The following is a 17,658-nucleotide window of genomic DNA, read 5'->3' on the forward strand; positions in this document are numbered from 1 at the left end:
ATTTCCTGCTAAATGTGCATAACGAAACAGATGCAGATGTTGCATTGCCGGGTTGGAAATGGAAATTTTCTTCTTACTCCTGGGGTACCAGAGCTCAGAGTCCACAGCGATTTCTGCTTCTGCCCTCTCCCCCCGCACCCCCGCACGGGCTTGGGTTGTGCATGAAAAGGGAGATTCTGTGACTAATATCAATGAGACAAAGAAATGAAAGCTCTCTAATCCCTGGGCTGGGCGCCAGCCGTCCCACTGTACGGGGCCATTGGCCAGAAATCCCACTGTATGCTGGGCCCCAAGCCAACCAGGATTGGATACAATGAATTTCACAGCCACCTTTTCAGAGCTGACAGCAAATGCCGGGGCACCAACAGCCTTTGATAAGAGCTCCAACTTTCTCTCTAACATTTCTACGCAATAATAATAAAGCTTTTTATTTAGAAAGCGGTGCTCTCTTGAAGATTGCTTAGTGCTTTTGGAGACACCAATGCATTCATCTCAATGCTTATAGTGAGAAGGCGTGGTGTTGGTGGCCAAGACTGGGAAATCAACATTCTCTTCCTGTTTTGAGAGAGAGAGAGAGAGAGAGAGAGAGGAGAAAGGGAGAGAGAGAGAGAGAGAGGGAGAGAGAGAGGGAGACATTACTGTATGCAACAGTTCATTCTACTATTGAAATTTCTAGACAAAGCCTCACATGAATATTCTTCCCTAAATTAAACGTGTTGCTGTGTGATTCTTAATGAGTTGTTTACTTAGAATACCTCGTCTCCTCTTAAGACGGGGGGCTTTTGAAAGGCCGAACACATACACAAACCAGTTAATACTGGCACCCCTCATTGAACTTTCTCGCTGTTTCAGATTTAAATATTGATTTCTTTCTCTTTCTCTCCCTGTCTCTTCACCATGGCAGCCGCTGTCAGGAAGTTGGGAACTTCAGGCCAAGAAGGCACCCAGGAGAATATGAACGCCATTAAAATATTTTTTACCTCTTACTTTATTGTTGTTTCGAAAGCTCTTGAGGAGCTAGCTGGATACCGGGTAACCGAGAAGGCTGTGTCTCCACTGGGGAAACACTGGATTTGATTTCCATTAGGGATTCTGAATTATTTAGTGGGACTCGAGTGCCCCAATCAGCTCCTTTCTGAGTAGTTGGCTCTCAGCATCCATTCACATCCAGCATGTTCTGAGGCCTTCTCTTGAAACCACAGTGTTCATGGTGTGTAACTTCTTAAGTTTCAGTTTCAGAGGTTTGGAAACAACTTACTTTCTAAGAATTAGGCTCAGTATACGTGAAGAGAGGCCTAGAACGTTGCAAATGAAAATAATTAGGAACGACCTCATTTAATCCCAACTTGTTCTCATTTCTGAACCGCACCATAACGTACTCCAGCATGAAGTCTGCACTCTTTCACACTGTAGATGAATAGTAATTGCTGTAAGAAGTTAATTTCCTAGCACTCCTGTGACCTTGCTGACTAATCGGGTTGTATTTGGATCGGGTCAGTTGGGACTGACACTGGTAGAAATTTCAGTGGAAATCCAGACGAGAAAATAAAAGGTAAAGGGAGAAGCCAATGCATAGAAACGTATAGACGTGGATCTCCCTTTCAGTTTCTGTACGTATGCTGAAGAGTTCAAAACTGAGCCAATACATCTGACCACTTGTTATAAATTTGCCATTTTTCCCGTCACATCGCATGCTTCGAAAGAGGGTGTAACAAACACGTCTGAGAAGATGAGTGTGGGTCAGGTCCATGGATAACCTTGCCAACATCCCTATGGAAGTTAGGCTTCATTTTACTGTCACAGGCATTCCTGGATAGACGGTCAGCCAGGAGGCACCGCATATTGGATTTCCGTTTTGAAGGCCTCGCGCTGGCTGCGTTGAGCAGATGGAAGAGAAGGAGTCAACGTAACAGCAGGAATGCTGGTGGGGACAATCCCGCCGGGAAATCATGGCGGTTGCAAAAGAAAAAAGGAAAGATCAAAAATAACCCCTAGGTTCCGAGCTTTGCGGGTGGTGATGCCAAAACTTGAGGCAGGGAACGGGACTGGACAGCTAGAAATGAGTCCAGCCTTAGAAATGCTGAGTCTGGAGGCTTATGTGAGGTTTAAGCACAGAATGTGTTATTTAAGCAAGATTTAAAAGAAGTATATACCACGGCACAAGTTGGCAATTTTCAATTCACTTCGCGTGTATTTTCAAAGCATGATCTAAGACTCTGGGCCACTCGCTTTCATTAGTCCCTCTAGAATGCCTAAGTCAATTTGTGCAAGAAGCTCTCAACCTCATAATAAAAATCTTCCCAAACTAAAGTCTGCCCTTTATTTATTTATTTATTTTTTTAAATTTTTTTTTCAACGTTTATTTATTTTTGGGACAGAGAGAGACAGAGCATGAACGGGGGAGGGGCAGAGAGAGAGGGAGACACAGACTCGGAAACAGGCTCCAGGCTCTGAGCCATCAGCCCAGAGCCTGACGCGGGGCTCGAACTCACGGACCGTGAGATCGTGACCTGGCTGAAGTCGGACGCTTAACCGACTGCGCCACCCAGGCGCCCCTAAAGTCTGCCCTTTAAATGGGGTGTTCAGCTGATCTTCTCGGGGCTTCCATGTCCAAAGTGAAAAGAAGAAATTTTGCTAATGACTAATTCTTTCATTTCTCCCCCAGTTGGAAGTAACCATATTTTGGAGCTTCCCTATATCAAAGTGATTGGGAAAAGAGAAGTTGTGTCCTTGTTTAGATAAAAGTCCGGTTATCTGCTACTCAAGGGACAGAGTTGGTAGCTCAACTAAGCCTTGTTTTCCACCTCAGTCCCCCTCCCCCAGTACCCTCCTCTTATCCATTTAAACAATTATCCTAATGAATATTTAGTACATTTGTCGGCAGGTTTTGGCTCTTGCTTAAGGCCTATAATTTCAATGTCTTACATCCTACTTGCTTTTTATTTTGTTTTGTGTATGTTTGTGAGTCTTCTTTCTTGTTGTTGTTTTGTTCGGCTCTCTGTGTGCATGAGTGAGAGAATCGGAGCCACCCTAACTTCTGTTCCATTCCCTTACCCCAGGTAGTTGACATGGCTTTGGCATTGCTTTCACGTGTGTGGGGCTGGGTATTTGTCTCCAATAACTTTTACATCGCCATCGTGCACCCTGCTCTCCAAACTTCTCTTACATGACACTAATTTTGGTCCCATCCTAGTCAAGGAGAGGGTGGTAAGAACAATGCAATGGTTGATTTGTGCATAATATCTAAAGGATTGGAATAAGTGACTATTCAGAAAAAACTGGGTGGGGGGGGGCACCTGGGTGGTTCAGTTGAGCATCTGACTCTTGATTTCGGCTCAGGTCATGATCTCATGGTTAGAGCCCTACAATGGGCTCTGCACTGGCAGTGTGGAGCCCGCTTTGGATTCTCTCTCTCTCTCTCTCTGTCCCTCCCTTGATCTCTCTCTCTCTCTTTCTCTCTCTCAAAATAAAAAAACACATTTTTTAAAAAGATAAAGATAAAAAAAGAAAAACTTGGCACCAACTGGAATTTTCTTGAAAAGAAAAAATGAGTATATTTGAGAAGTAAATACAGAACAAAGGTTTCCTAAAAAACTGGAAAAGTGCAAAGTGATATCAAGAAGATGACTATACAGTTGAACATTTATTTGGCAAATTAAGGAGTATGTGATGACAGGCCATAATTATCTTCATCTTCCAGGCACTGGGGTAAGCAATTCATAAAGATCACATGTAATTCTCACAAGAACCCCATGAGGTAAATGACTCATTACCCCTATTTTTCAGATGAAATCACACAGCTTGAGGTGGTCAAGTCGAGGTTTGAGCCAGATCGGACCTAGAATGTACTCTGACCTTTTTTGGTCATCATCTTCCCAGACTTTTCATTATATTTTTGCCACATTATATAACATTTTGATATGTGGGAAGTGAATCATTTTGATTATTTACCTTTTGAAACTAAATCGTTAGAGGAAAAACTATGATGGAATTCAGACGAGAAGAAACAGTTCTATCCTAAATTGTGGCCTCCATTTTTAGGAATAGTTAGGAATGCTTTTAGCTTCAAACAACAGAAAACCTGGTTAGCAATATCTCACATAACAAGACTTCCAGAAGTCCGTGGTCGCTGCTGGCATTGGTTCAGCGTCTCCAAGATTTCAGAGCCCATTTGGTGTCTCTGTCACGCTGCTGTCCTGCACCTTGCGTCTCACAAGATGGCGACGTCTCAGGAGTGGTGCTCAGCGGAGGGTTTCTCCTTGAGTATCTCCTTCCCATGGGGAAAGAATAAATCCTTCCAAAGGCCCCTGAAGACTCCTCCTTACTATTATGCTATTAGCCATGATAGGGTCAGATGTGACCTTTCCTGGAAGAAAGATTGAGTAAGTTGGAGTTAAGACTTTTTTCAGCTTCCATAATGGGGGGCAGGCAGAGGAGATGGGGGTCGTAGAAGGGCATGGGGTAGCAAACAGACATCTGCTGCAACTATCACATGGCACAGGCAGACGGTCCTCCCTCGGTATGAAGAATAAACTGTAGTCACGTGATCTCTCCTCCAAAGACCAAACATGGTTAGTCACCCGCACCTACCTGGGTTTTTGGTGGTTTTTTTTGTTTTTTAAAGCTGGATTTCAGCTCCTTTATGTGTACCAGGTTTTAGCAACACTTTAATTTCCTGTTTCAATTACCACAGGCTTAATAAAAGCTGTTGCATGGAAAAAGTTATTTTGGGGCACCTGGGTGGCTCAGTTGGTTAAATGTCCGACTTCGGCTCAGGTCATGATCTCCCAGTTCTTGAGTTGGAGCCCCGCATTGGGCTCTGTGCTGACAGCTCAGAGCCTGGAGCCAACTTCAGATTCTGTGTGTATGTGTGTGTGTGTGTGTGTGTGTCTCTCTCTCTCTCTCTCTCTCTCTCTCTCTCTCTGCCCCTCCCCCGCTTACACTCTGTCTCTGTCTCTCTTTCTCTCTCAAAAACAAGTAAACATTAAAAAAATTAAAACAAAGAAAAATAGTTATTTTAGTCTTCATTTCCATCAAGTTACTTACTTCTGCCTGTGGTAACAGTCTGTAAGCAGTTCTGTTCTTTTCCTTAAACGTTTCATTTTCTATTTCAGTCTCTTTGGAATTTTTTGTTGATCTCACCATATAAACTCAGAACTCCTTAGCAAGATCTGCTGATAACTAGTTCATGTTTCAAGCACTTTTTCTGTCACAGTGTTTAGAATAAGAAACCACTTACAGCATAAGATAGACTTTCAGTAAGTGATACCAGTGCCTCATTCAGCCAAATATTTTATCTCTAACAGTGGCACAAAAGGGTGTGGGGGGGAAAATGTTATTAAAGGAAGAATTTATCCTAAAGAAGATTCTTTTTCCTGACCAGCCAATCATATATATCGATGCGTTTTCTAGACCCCGATTGTTCCAACTCATAGTTCTTTTCCGCTTTGGGGAGGGCGGAGACTTAAGGGAACAACATGTGACACTGTGGGCTGTGTCCTTCTAGAAGCCTTAATAGGAAGCCCACTTGTCCTTCCATATGAACCACGCTTTCGATATCAGATTTATCATTCATAAAAGCATATGTGGGGCTCCAATTTGCTCTGTCCTATTTTATTTGTATTTGTTTTTAATGTCTCCGTTGGCTTGGAGCTTGAAGAGTAAGGTGGTATATTATTTACCGACTCCTTGAATGCCGTTGATAAAAAAACTTGTGATCGTGATTCCTTTTCTTTCACAAAATACGTATCTGACTTTATACAAGCTACTTAAATACTAAGGCTTGGTTTTTCTCATCTATAAAATGGGATTACTGGCAGGTATTTGCTCTGGAAGGCTGTAACAAGGATAAATAATGAGAAAAAAATGTAATGTGTGCCCAGAGCAGATCATGGAATGTAAAAGACACTCAATAAGTGGTCATCTCTTTCTGTCCTTTGCATCAGAAGCTGAATCATGCATATAATACAGTCAATAAATGCGGGGGTGGGGATTCATTATTTCAGGATAATCAGAACCCAGAAAATATATTTTCAGATAGGGGGTCAACGTTTCATTATAAATGGGGATTTTTTTATGTTGAAGAATAGAATGAAACTATTTATATTACTGAACAAATTTAGATTGTAAGTATTAACCCAATGAATAAGTCAAACGTACATTTTGTTTCGGTTTTTCTAAAAAATTGTATGGCAATATGTCTTCTTTCAGATTTTAAATCCGAAGCATGATTATATTTACAAGGTAATATGTAAAGCTCTCATCAATTCTCCAAGATTCCCTCTGATTCTTTGCTTTTCAGTTATTCTCATTGCCACAAAAAACGCTGTCATTGTTCTCTGTCTTTTAAAAGGTGATTTATCTCTATAATTTATTTTCTCATAGTATGTTGCATTGTAAGCTATTAGAGTATTCAAAAAATCTGTGAGAGACTGCCCAATAAGATCTCGGTTGAACAGTTGAGGATAGATGCTAGCATCTAGAATGCAAGACTCTTTAATTAGAGACTAATTTTGCTAATGGTGTGTCCAAAACCTAATGACTCGACACCACCGCAACTTTTGATCTACCAGACATTTGCAACCATCGAAACCTGAAAAACGAAGACTTGAGTAACTAGGATATTACTGGTCAACTACCTTAAGTTAATTGTAAACTTGGTAAAAATACGTCATAGTTTTTTTTAAACCTCAGAGATCTATATTAAGACCCTACAATATGGAATAACTTTCAGCACCTTATCTAACCTCAAATTTTGTGATTCCTTGACCCCATAGCTAGAGGCTTATCAGACTGGCAAACCTCATACCTGGGATTTGGAAACTCACAAATGATTGGTGTGCCCCATCTTCCCCAAGAACCTAACGTATGAGTTCATTAGAAGCCGAAAACTCCTCCAAGCCATTGAGTGAGTGGGTTTTTTTTTTTATAACCAAAGAAGAGAGGAAGGTAGGAAGGGAGAGAGAGAAAGAGAGGAGTGAGGGGGAAGGAAGGAAGGAAGGAAGGAAGGAAGGAAGGAAGGAAGGAAAGAAGGAAGGAAGAAAAAAGGAAGGAAGGAAAGAAGGAAGGAAAGGAAGAAAGAAAGAAGGAAGAAAAAGGAAGGAAGGAAGGAAGGAGGGAAGGAAGGAAGGAAGGAAGGAAGGAAGGAAGGAAGGAAGGAAGAAAAAAGGAAGGAAGGAAGGAAGGAAGGAAGAAAAAAGGAAGGAAGGAATGAAAGAATAAAAAAAGGAAGGAAGGAAGGAAGGAAGGAAGGAAGGAAGGAAGGAAAGAAAGAAGAAAAAAGGAAGGAAGGAAGGGAGAATGGGAGGGAGGAAGGAAGGAAGGGAGGAAGGAAGGAAGGAAAGAAAGAAGGAAGGAAGAAGAAAGGAAGGAAGGAAAGAAGGAAGGAAAGGAAGAAAGAAAGAAGGAAGAAAAAAGGAAGGAAGGAAGGAAGGAAGGAAGGAAGGAAGGAAGGAAGGAAGAAAAAAGGAGGGAAGGAAGGAAGGAAGGAAAGGAAGAAAGAAGGAAAAAAAAAGGAAGGAAGGAAGGAAGGAAGGAAGGGAAGAAAGAAAGAAAGAAGGAATAAAAAAAGGAAGGAAGGAAGGAAAGAAGAAAAAAGGAAGGAAGGAAGGAAGGAAGGAAAGAAAGAAGGAAGAAAAAAGGAAGGAAGGAAGGAAGGAAAGGAAGAAAGAAAGAAAGAAGGAATAAAAAAAGGAAGGAAGGAAAGAAAGAAGAAAAAAGGAAGGAAGGAAGGAAGGAAGGAAGGAAGGAAGGAAGGAAGAAGGAAGGAAGGAAGGAAGAATGGGAGGGAGGAAGGAAGGAAGGGAGGAGGAAAGGAAGAAAAAAAAGAAAGTAAACAAATGAATTCAAGTTCCCTGAAAGCATGGGACTGCAGCTCCTTAAATGTTCAGCAAGACTTAAAGCAGATTTCTCAAATCAGTGGTCACTGATAGAGACCTGGAAGCTATTTTCAAATTGATAAGTTTCTCATTCCTTCACCTCACCTTTCCTCTCAAAGACCTAATTATCAGCATATACTATGTTCTCTGATATGGATATAGCCATGGATCTCACAGCTTTAGATCAACATTAGAAAAATTACAATAAAGCAAACAAATTAATTCACATTAATTTAGCATTTACTATGTTCCGGTCAGTGGTCCGTGTCCCTGAGAGTGTTGGAAACCACTGGAGTCAACAAAATACAGATACTGGGAGAATCATGAGGCTTGAATTCTATTCCTAGCTTCCCTTTCGTGGACTCCAATATATTTTTTTTGAATTTTCAAAGTAGAGATTTTGAAAATACAAGTAGATACTTTGGGAGAGCTCTCCAACTCCATGTTTCTGATTCTATAGCGTTGTATGGACCGCTTCAATGCACAAATTCAGTTACTGGTTGGACTAAAAAAAAAAAATCACGTAACTGTCCCCTCTCCTGGCTTCACTAACAGAAGGGAATGGACCACAAATGGTCAAGCCAATCCAGCTATGTCTTTTCAGATACTGAGATGCTGATTCACTTATCCATTGATTTCTTACAAACCACCCAAAACTTAGTGGCTTTAAAAATAAGCCATCATTAACTTGCTCGTGTTTCTGCAGCTTGGACTGGACTTGTCAGGGCAGCTCTACTCTGCCCCACACTGGGACTAGAACATCCTAGATACCCTCTTCCATCACACATTGGATGGGTACCTGCATGGGGGTGGCTGAAACAGATAGGGGCTGGCTCGACAGCTTTCGCTCTCTGCATGCCTCCCCGTGTGGCTAACTTGGGATTTGTCACAACGGTGGGACCAGCCCCAGTGTGCAAGTGCCCGTCAAACCGCCACTTGCTTTACACCAGCGAAAAGGGACACTAGCAAAAGGGACAAACGCAAAGTCAGTGTGGAAGCGGACTATACCGGACATTGACATCAGGAGGCAGGGTTCATTGGAGTCACAAAATAACAATCGACCAGACATACCAGTATGGGATCTCTGGTTTAATTTATCCTCGTGAGGACACTAGAAAAGCTTCTGATCCAGGCACCCACAGCCTATGTTTTGTTCCTTGAAAATAAAAATGACAACAGAACCAAGAAATTTCTGAAAGATCCAGTTTTCTTGAGTGGAGCTATTCAGTCAAATGACTAGCACATTATTCCAGCACAAACCCCATGCACGATATTTGGTATTTGTTGCTCATCCAACCTTTACTCCCTACTTCTTTTCAGACAAGATAAAGAGAATGAAAAATATGAGTTGGGTTTGGGTTAGAGCAAGAAAATTCCATTCCATCGGTATCGCCCTTCTCTTGACAACCTCAATGGCCATTTCACATTTGGTAATTAAGCCTGTACTTTTCACCAGAGGCTACTGCTAACGGAGTTGAGGATGTCACTCCTGATGGCCTCTGGCAGAGGAACGAGGGTGTCGTTGGCAGGCAGACCAGCTGTCATCTCTTCCTGCAAAGAGCCAGCCGCTCACTGAGCCAGTGAAAACTGCGGCCATTGATTTTTCTATACAGATGATTAAAAACAGCTTGGATGCCTGTATTTCATACCCATCATCAGTGACAATGAAAGGCCCTAATTCATGGGACTATATCATGGTCTTCAGGGCAAACCGTAGGTTTGGGCTGAAGACGCATTTTCCTTTCTGTACAGTACAAAACAAAAACAAAACCAAAAACAAATCCCCAGAACCCTGAATTCAGAGGAGCCAGACCCAATGTAATCCTAAAGCTGAGAGTAAAAGTTACGGATAGAGGACGTTTAAAGAGAGGCTTCAGGCAGTGGGAGACACAGAAACCACAATTGAACGGTGCGGATCATCGGGAGAACATACAGAATATCCCTACAGCTTATACATTGACAGAGGTTTTCACGTTATGAAAGAATCTTCACAAGTTTGGCCCTATGCCATCTGAGTTTGGAAATGTGGTGATTTTCAGAAGAACGAAGACAGTTTAAAAACAGGCAAATTAAAACAAGAAAACTATCCCTGGACTTAAATAAACTGATAATGCGGGTTATGTGCGCAGGCCCTATGCTAGAAGAGACAGCCCAGCGGTGCCTTCTTAAACCGGCAACGCCCCCAGACTGGCATCATGTGAAGCTAGACTTCGGACAAGCTGACGGATTTTTTTTTTTTTTCCATTCTCAGTTCAAGCTTTTGGGTCTATTTACTCCATATATTCTCTCCATTCAAGTTTTCACAAATGGGCCCTATTTAACACTGTCAAAGCGTGTTTTTTAAGGCATTTTTACAAGCCAGAGGGAGAAAAAGGATTGAGGCAGACTCTAGGTCGGGAACTTTAATGTCACTGCAAAGACAGTTAAGTAAACTAAATCATCTGAGGTGAGGACGTACAGGCCCCTTTCTCTCTGCCTGCCCCCTACCCCACAGTGCAGGGAACGTGTGGGAAATGGGATGAGCATGCCGTCAGTGAAATCCTCCCCAGCACGGTTTCATAGATACAACTTTTTGAGCACCGACTACGTGCTAGGCGTTGTTCTAAGTGTTTTTCCAGCCAATCTCTCGTTTCCTGTCCACAAAAACTCCATTTGGTTGGTGGTATCGTTTTCTCCATTTCTGATGAGGACGCTGAGGCTGAGAGTGTTCCGCGACCAAGTTCACCCCGCCTGTAATTAGCAACATAGGTGCCAAACCCTGGGCGGTCCACACGGAGTCAGACAATGCCAAGCAGAAAAAGAAACCCCATGACCTAATGAGATTGGTCCGTGAAAGACAAACATCCTTCCTCGTTATCATTACCATAGCTGCCGTGTAGTTGTAATAATACCTGAGAGTTATTAAGCATCCGTGCTCCATGTAAGTTCTGGTCCTTTCCATCTGTGTCAAACTGAGCTAATTATCTTTACACCTCTGAAGGGAGAGCCTGTAGAGTCGGGCAGCTAGCAACCTGTGACTCACTGTACCGATTTCTGAAAATAAGCACACACACAAATTCTCAAGGGCTGGAGCCATAGACATCTTATTACAAAAAGCATTTGTTTTAGATTTTAAAAATGCCAACCAATCATGAATGCTACGGCAAATAGAGTTCAAACAGTATGTTTTGGGGGTAGCTTTAATGATGTTTTCCAAAGGGAGGACCTTGAACAGAGATCATTTTGAAGCTTTTAAATCTTTACAATGACCTGCTATTAAAAGAACCCTTCAGGGACACCTGGATGGCTCAGTTGGTTAAGTGTCTGACTCTCGGTTTTGGTTCAGGTCATGATCTCATGGTCATGAGATCGAGCCCCACATCAGGCTCTGCACGGACAACACGGAGCCTGCTTTGGGATTCTCTCTCACTCCTTCTCCCTCTGACTCTCTTCTGCTCATGCTCTCTTTCAAAATAAATAGATTTTAAAAATTAAAAAAATTAAAAAAAAATATATATATATCCCCTTCAGAGAATCCTACCATTTGAGAGAAGAAAGGGGCCCTCCAGAGACCATCAGCTGTACAGTCTTGTTTTGCAGATGAGGAAAGCTGGGCCTAAGGACAGTAAGAAGCATAGCTTTTCAGGAGCAGATCTGGGGCTGGACTCCAGTGTATTCTCTCCTGCTACAAACATCTCTTTTTTTCACCCCAGTAGCTCCTTCACGTGGCATCTACAGCATTTGAACATGTTACTGCGATAAAAGTTGCACAAAAGGAGCACCAGAGCTTTGGTGAGGTCTCCCCGTCCCAGTAAGCTGTGTGATCCTCAGGAATATTTTCAATCTCTTTGACACTTGGCTTTCTTCTGTGCAAAATAAAGTTATTCAACATGGTTTCTAGTGTCATTTTGCTCCCATAACATGTGACTCGATGATTTTAATGTATTGGCGATTCGTTTCTACTTCTCACAAAGCACATGGGCCTTCTTTTTCCTCAGATTATCCAGATTTCTAATGACAAATGATGTTGGAATCAGAATCCCAAAGACAAACTCTAAGGAAAGGACAAAACAGCCATTTTCAGACACACAAGAATTCCAAGAATTTATTTCCCTAGTGCTTAGTTTTCAGAAGTAATTTGTGACCATGCTCCAGAAAATCCAGAAACTAAGAAATACGTGAGTCAAAAGTGATAAGACAAATGCAGCCGTCCAAAGAAGAAAAGCCTAAGGTGATAATGGTACAGACTGACTGGGAAAAATATTCATCAAAATTAGAACAGGAAGCCAGTGGACTCTGAGAATGCCTTTAGGAGGAAGAATGAAATGGATTCCAGAATGACAAGGGAGCTCGATGATACTAGAGACATACTGAAAAAAATGTGTGTTGTATCTTTCAACAAAAAACAAAGATGACCAACACCAAGAGAAAGAAAAACAGCATGAAAAGGTCCAAATACGAAACAGACCAATCTAAAAAAAAAAATGGTAAGAAAAGTATTTTGATCTGAATAATAGAAACATTGTCTTTTCATTGCCATTGGAGTCCTTGCCTTGAAAACTTTCAGAAGAAACTTGTAATTGCAGCTTACTATTTGCCTCTGAGGTATGCATTAACATGCCATGCTAATGCATCTCCATGTGCTTAACTTTCAAATCTTAGAATTAAAAAATCAGCAACACAAAGAACTTGTAACATTGGTACAAAATAGAATGTAAAATGTACATCCGTATACTACTACATCAAAATAAAAACTCTGGTACAGTGAAGGAAACAATCAATGAAAATAAAAGACAACCTACTGAACGGTACAAGACACTTGCAAGTAAGATATCCAATTAAGGGTTAGTATCCAAAATATATACTAATACAACTCAACACTCAAGAAACCAAATAACCCAATTAAAAATGGGCAGAAGATCTGTGCTGACAGCTCAGAGCCTGGAGCCTGCTTCAGATTCTGTGTCTCCTTCTCTCTCTGCCCCTCCCCTGCTTTCTCTCTCTCTCAAAAATAAACATTAAAAAAAATGGGCAGAAGACATGAACAGGCATTTCTCCAAAAGAAGATGTATTGATGACCGACAGATACATGAAAAGATTTTCAGTATCACTCACCATCAGGGAAATGCAAATCAAAACTACAATGAGATATGATCACACACCTGTCAGAACGGCTAAAATCAAAAACACAACAAGCCAACAAGTGTTGGTGAGAATGTGGAGAAAAAGGAACCTTCATACACTGTTGGTGGGAATGCAAAGTGGTGCAGCCACTGTGGAAAACAGTATGGAGGTTCCTCAAAAAATTAAAAACAGAACTACCCTATAATCCAGTAATTGCACTTCTGGATATTTATCCAAAGAATACAAAAACACTAATTTGAAAGCATATGTGCACCCCTATGTTTATTGCAGCATTATTTACAATAGACAAGTTACGGAAGCAACCCAAGCGTCCATCAATAGATGAATGGATAAAGAAGAGATGGTGTGTGTGTGTATTACTCAGCCATAATAAAATGAATGAAATCTTGCCATTTGCAATAAGACGGAATGACCTAGAGAGTACAACGCTAACTGAAATAAGTCAAAGACAACTACCATATGATTGCACTTATATGTGGAATTTAAGAAACAAAACAAAGGACAAAAAGAGAGAGGTAAAACAAGAAACAGACTCTTAAGTATAGAGAACAAACTGGTGGTTACCAGGGGGGAGGGGGGACGGAATGAATGACACAGGGCATGGGGATTACGAGTACACTTACCATGATGAGCACCAAGTAATGTGCAGAAGTGTTGAATCACTATATTGTATACCTGAAACTAATATAACACTGTATGTTAACTCGACTGGCATTAAAGTGCAAAACTTTAAAAAATCAAATAAAATGTACATCTGTGACATGGGATATAGTTAACAGAAGTTGAGAAGTGGAAGAGGGGAGAAGGGATGGGGACGTGTTAAGATTCACACAAAACCATCACGGTGATTGCCACTGTGGCCGGAGCGGGGGAGGAAAAGGGACCAGCGTGGGAAAACAGATCTGTGATGTTTTGTGAAGAAACAAAAGCCGTGGCAGAGTAGACAGTAAGGGCGCGACGCGGCCAGTGGCAAAGGATGTTACTCCCAGCCGCGTGCGAGCGCGGGTCGTTGTTCCTTCTAAGCACTTTGGACGGCTCTCCCAAGTCTGCGTAGCTTCAAGTGGATCTACTGGCAAGTGTTTTACTGAATACCGAGGTACAGGTCTCTGCAGGTCTGTGGGGTTCTCTCTCTGTGCAGTTTCCCGACACTCTTCTCTGCAAGTTCTAGTTGCCTTGGTCTGCCCAAGTCGGGAAGTCTGCCAGGCTCCGCCTGAATCACCCTTCCCTGAGCCACGGCCTGGAAACTCCGAAGGCCGTAAACTGGCGTAATCACGCAGCTAACTTCCGTCTCTTAGGGATCACGGTCTTTTTTTGCCTGACACCTGGTGTGTTAACAATCACTGTTTTTTACAGGGATGTTCTTTATTCAGGTGGGAGGGTAAATCTGGCCTCTATTAGTCTATCTTGAAAGCAGAATTTTTTTTTTTAATTTCTGCCTTATCAGGGATCCCTTTTAGTTCCCGCCTAATAGCCAATCTTTGCTTACCTCCTGATATCAAAAATTTAACTTAACCACCATGAAGGCCAGTACTCACACCGATTACATCCAACAGCCAGTAACAGAAGAAAAGCAACGAGTTATGTTTCTTAATTTTTATTCTGTACATTTCCACACAATTCACAATACAGAAAAAGTGTCCAAAAGGTAACTGTAACTAGTCAATTTCTTTTTCAGAGATTAGTTCAGTCTCCCAAATTAATTCCGTTGAAAATCTCTGTAGAGCAACACAGTGATCAAGATACTTTATATAAATAGGAAATGCAAGAAAATTAGGGAAAAATACTTTATGACTTTGTTACAAAAAACTCCATTCTTCCCTTCCCCAGCCCACCCTTCCCTCCCTCCCTCCCTCCCCCCCCTCCCTCCATTTCATAGGATCTGGATCCCACTTCACCCGGAAATAAAACCTCATCAACCTACTGCCACAGCTGCTGCTTTTTTGGGGGGGATTCCACCTGCCAGCTGGCAGCTTTGCAAAAGCATGGCTCTGGGATGTGATAGGGCAGAATCAGAAATCATGAAAGAGCCCTTTATAATGTGACTGCAACTCTTCATACAGATGTCGCCTTTGAGAGTGAATTACCCACAGCCAAGGGTACTCTGGATGCCCAAGAATCTTTTCCCACTCAGAAATCAAATGAAATGAACTATATTCATTCTTAGGGAATGGACATTGTCCTCTATTCCTGAACTCTCTACAGGAATGGTTTTCCCCACTTTCAATCAGCTACGATCCATAGAATATTCAGAATCGCGGCCGCCACTTAACCATTTGTAATAAATAAATAAATAAGAACCCAGCCTAGCTAACCTTTACTGAAACTAACTGGACTATAAATTTCAAAGATGTGCTTTGCAAAATATCCTATTGTGCTAGAATATTTTGTCTGTCAAAGTTCTGAAACTCATTTCCCAGGATGGCAAGAAACCCACACTTCCCAGCCCACAATCAGAATGTGAGCAAACATCGATCTGAATTCTAATTGTGATGAAAATTATGCATGTGGTCAGAACCTCAGTCCAACCAAGAAGGGATGGAGGTCAGCGAATGAAAAATTTTAGTGCTAATAAGACCCAAAAGGTTAGGAACCATTTGGTTTCATTATACAAGGTACAGTAAATATCAAAGCCAGACAGTACCTTAAAAATGACCAATCTCACCAACATATCTCAGAGTTACCCATAAATTTAAAACAAAATATAGAGTAAACCAATTTACAGCTGTCATTGGTTTACTTTTATAAGTAAAGACAATTTGTAAACATCTCCTATCTCTGTAATTTTAAGGTTACATGTAAACCCCAAGATAAAAAAAAAAGTTTGTCTTTAAATTTTTAAGGGTTGAATATATTTAGATTTATGAAAAAACCCTAAATTGTCCTTATTTCTCACAAATTTTACCATAGACAATCACAAACCTATGGACAGGTCTAACCTCCTATGAGCACTTAGAGAAACTCCAAAAACAACCTAATCCTTAGGAAAGCTCTATTAGAAAGCTCTTTCTAGAACTGTCTCTTCCCCTAAATTCCACACATAATTCTTCTAAGCTGCATAGATTGAAAATTTCATGATATTCCTCGAAGCCACTTTGAACAAGCTCAATTTTTTTCTACATCTTCTAGATTTGCTTTTCATGAGGATCAAAGTTTACTGAGAGTATATATTATTTATTTGTGGGTTGCCATGGCAATTTGTGTGAAGACTAGAGCCTTATTATTGTACTGCTCTTGAGAATCTTTTTCCTTTCCCATTAACTCTCTGCTCTTCCTTTCCCTTCCCAAGCCAGGAGCAAAGACAAGGTGGGGAAGAAGGGGAAGCCGGGGCGGGGGGGGGGGGGCGGAATTTTCTCAGCAAAACTCCAGATAATGGTCTATTTTTAAAGATTATCTCAAGAGTGACTCCCATCCAGCCAACCTGAAATCCAAGAATTCAGGTCTTCTTATTATGGAAGGGGGGATGGGCTATTAAACCTATAGTCCACAAACATTGTAGCAACATTAGTCTAGCAATACAAGGTTAAGTCCTACTTAATGACAATAAGGCATTTAAAAAATGCCTCTATGGCTCTTCACCAGAAAACAGAGATCTGTCATTTGTCCAGGCCCCAGCCACAGCCATACACCCCAAATGACAAATGGGTAGAAAGAAAATGAACACTAGATCCTTTTTTCCTCTTTAATTCCTGAACCTGAGCCTGCTCTTCCTTAATAGAAACACCTACTCTACTTGGGAGATTTGGGAATTGGCTAGCAATGGACAGTGTGTGTGTGTGTGTGTGTGTGTGTGTGTGTGTGTGCGTGTGCATGTGTGTACATAAGCAAAGCAAATTGTTTTAGGGTCATGAAATACCTGCTTCTCAATGACCTGGGACATATTTGCAATGACTGACACTGTTAAAAAAAAGCTGTAACTGCCATCTACATGGCAGGAACCGAGAGGCGGTGGGGACTCTAACAGTGCTGCTTGAGTCCAAAATCAAAGAAATCTAAAACTAGAAAATATCACACAAGTCTTTTAGTCTAAGCTCCCTCACAATAAAGGAATTGCTTTTTCATGATCACTGATTTGGCTGTTCAATTTTCGCTTAAATAGTGGAAGAAACCCTAGCTGCAGTAAAGTCACTTTGTTTTTTTAGAAAGCCCAGTCCATTTTTCTGGATAGATGTGTAGGAAAAAAGAAATCCTATAAACAATAAAGCTACCTCCTTTTCATGTCTGTTCTGAACTCTTCTGTCCTTGCTTTAATTCACAAATTATTTGCCCTACAGAACTTGAATTACATAGTCCTTCTTCACCTGTCTCCTCCAAACATTCCTGTTCCTAATCTTAGTTTGTTCTCTTTCCAGATCAAATAGCCGCCTTCTACGTATACACAGATCTGCCTGTAGAGGTGCTCTGTAAAAGAAGAGATCCAGAATTGGAGAATCTCTCAGGCCTGCTTATTCATTCTGCTTCAAGTGCAGAACTTCCCACAGGTGTATCAGACCTCTGTGCATGTGACTGTGTGGCAGATGTGGCTTCCATACCCATGAGAGCAACGGAGTCTTGAATGGCAAGCCCACTTTCAACACTTTTTGGTACAGCATTCTAAAATATCATCCCAATAGCGACTTCCAAGGAGAGAAAACAGTACTAACATTTTTTAAATGTTGAG

This window comes from Lynx rufus, unplaced genomic scaffold (genome assembly GCF_022079265.1).
Source record: "Lynx rufus isolate CCGP_SWC_20201006 ecotype Redwood Valley unplaced genomic scaffold, mLynRuf1.p SCAF_4, whole genome shotgun sequence".
NCBI lineage: Eukaryota > Metazoa > Chordata > Mammalia > Carnivora > Felidae > Lynx > Lynx rufus.